Genomic DNA, 3,167 nt, shown 5'->3' with positions numbered 1-3,167 from the left:
GTGTTTCTGCTCACTGTTTCAAATGGCTTTAGTATTCTAGTTACATGTTTCTGTACCAAAGTAAAATAAGTGTGTTCTCATAAATTTTTAAAAAATGTTTTTGGACCGGCCGGGTGCTATGTGACTCACACCTGTAATCACAGCACTTTGGGAGGCTGAGGTGGGCTGATCACCTGAGGTCAGGAGTTCAAGAGCAGCCTGGCAAACAAGGTGAAACTCTGTCTCTACAAAAATTAGCCAGGCGTGGGTGCATGCGCCTGTAATCCCAGCTACTCAGGAGGCTGAGGTGTGAGAACTGCTTGAACCCAGGAGGCAGAGGTTACAGTGAGCCGAGATGGTGCCGTTGCACTCTAGCCTGGGCAACAGAGTGAGACTGCATCTCAAAAAAAAGAAAAAAAAAAAAGTTCTGGGACCAGTGGTTTCACTTGGGAACGTCTGCTGTTAGGTCCATGTGCCATATTTTGGGAAACCCCTCCTTCAAGAGAAGAGCAAAGCCTTTTATCTTGAATAACAAAAAAATATATTTACTATATTATCCTAGATTTATATGAAATCATGTGATTACCACGAAAGTCAACATGTACAACACCAGTTCTACATTCAACACTGTCAGAAGCAGTTGCTTCAAGAAAGCGCAGACTGTGAACTTAGAACTTGAGTCACCATATCTGCTTCTTACTAGAGTCATTTATTGTTAATTTTAGGAAGTTCTCTGACTCACCTTATTAAAGGATTAAATGAGGTCAGAATCAATGAAACGTAGCTCAGAGAAGTGGCTAATGGATAACACACACTCTATAAATGTGAGTTATTATTATTCCTGTTTTTCTTAGAGAACCCAATAAATGGAGCTATTGTAATTATAACAGCTTTGGGTTTGTCAACCCATTTACAAGCACATACAAGCACAGATCAAAATCATGTAGGCAGGGAAGGCACAGTGGCTCTCACCTGTCATCCCAGCGCTTTTGGAGGCCAAAGAGGGAGGACTGCTTGAGTCCAGGAGTTCAAGATAAGCCTGGGCAACAGAGAGAGAACCCATCTCTTAAAAAAATTATGTAGGCAAAATAATAGAATGGAAAATTCAACTTTCTGTGTACAGAGGGTAATATCAGTACAGAAACAGGAGCACGTTGTTTTCAGAGTGACAGTATCATTATCAGCATCATTGTAGGGAAGATAGGCACCTCACAATGTTTAAAGGCATGAGATCCTGGAGCTGTCCCATCTGTCTCTTTAAGTAGGGTCCAAAACTAAAAAAAAGAGATGCAGTCTAGAAACAAATGAATGTGGAAAAGGTTATCGCTAAGTATTCAGTCTTGAAGAGATTTCACTTCCAGAGAATAGAAAGAGGTCTTATATCCCAATTCATTTCATGAAGCTAGAGCAACCTTGGTAGCAAAGTCCATCAAAGAAAATACAGATGGTCCTGACTCATGATGCTTCCACTTAAAATTTTCTGATTTTAGGATGGTGGATAAATGAAATGCATTCCATAGAAACGGTGCTTCAACATGCCATGTAAGCATTGTGTTTTTCACTTCCAGGGCACTATCCAATAAATTACATGAGATATTCAACATATTACAGATATTACAGAAACCTGTAATGTGTAACCTATGATATGGTTGGAAGTGATTCGATCATATGTGTCTTTTATTTAATTGCACACAGTAGGTCATCAAGACTGACAGGAGGGCAGGGAGCATGCTTAGCACAGGCATCTTACACCCACTTTGATCATCACTGACATACATGCATTCTCTCTACTTAAAGTTATTATAAAATCAACTTTGTGTCACATGATTTTGCACAGCTGTAGGCTAATGTAAGCATTCTGGCTACGTCGAAGGTGGGCTAAGCTAAGCTAAGCTGTTTGCTAAGTTAGGTGTACTGAATGCGTATTCAACTTACAAAATTTTCAATATATGATGGATTTATTGGACAAAATCCCATGATAAGTTGAGGAGCATATCTACATAAAATAAAAATATAGGCTAATGTCACTTCTGAGGACATGCATAAAAATCCTAAACAAATCAGTTATACATAGATTATCCAAAAAATATAGTGCATCATGACCCAATTTTTCTGCCTAGGAATGTGAGGTTGGTTGAAACACAGCAACTTACCAAAGTAATTCACAATGTTAACAGATTAGTAAAGGAAAAAGTTCTGTAATCATCTATGTGGATGCACTACAAGTGCTTCCTGAAAGTTAACATGTACTCAAGATATATACTCTTAGCAAACGAGGAATACAATGGAACTTCCTATTCTAATAAAGTATATCTATTTTTAAAAGCACAGCAAACATGGTAAAATGTGGAAAGTTTTCCAGTGTCTATTAAGCATAAGAGAAGGATGGCCACAATTACTGGTTCTAATCAGCATTGTATTGGGTGGGTCTGTCCAATGTTGTAAAATAGGAAACGGGATAATGCTTGAAATGTCTGAGAGAAGCTGTTATTAATCAAAGATGATATGTTTGTGCATTTTGAAAATCAGAATGGATCTGGAGATAAATCTGGAATAAGGCCATTTAGGAAGGATACTGTATAGAAAATCAATATATAAACATTATAACTGTTGAATGGAAGAAAAATGTGTTTTCTCCATTCTTGTTGCACAACCAGTAACACGAAAGACTTCTGTGACCACATCTATGGGGGCTTTTCCCCAAACACCAAGAAAACAATGAGTTTGCAGCACACAGCAGCTGGGTGTTCATTCGCTCATTCAACTCGATCCACCTGGAGATAGCGTGAGATTGCACAGGATGAGGGCTCAGTGCCACAAGATGGCCCTGCCAATCGGTGCAAGCCATAGGTTGTTTTACCTGTGCTTCTGAAACACCAGCTTTAAATTGGGTTTCCCATAACTCCTACTCAAGTTTAATTAATTTGCTAGAACATCTCACAAGACTCAGGGAAATACATACGTTTATGGGTTTATGAAAACAGGATATTAGAAAGGATGCAGATAAAGAGATACACAGAATAAGACATGGGGAAGGGGGCAGGGAACTTCCATGCCATCTATAGGCATGCTGCCCTCCATGTGCTCAGCTATCTGGAAATTCTCTGAACCCTGCCTTTTGGTTTTTGAAGGAGGTTTTCATTATGTTGGCATGATTGATTCAACCGCTGGCTGCCCATTGGTGATCA

Source organism: Macaca mulatta, chromosome X (assembly GCF_049350105.2).
Source record: "Macaca mulatta isolate MMU2019108-1 chromosome X, T2T-MMU8v2.0, whole genome shotgun sequence".
NCBI lineage: Eukaryota > Metazoa > Chordata > Mammalia > Primates > Cercopithecidae > Macaca > Macaca mulatta.
The sequence above is the reverse complement of the archived record's forward strand: the minus strand, read 5'-3'. Positions refer to the sequence as shown.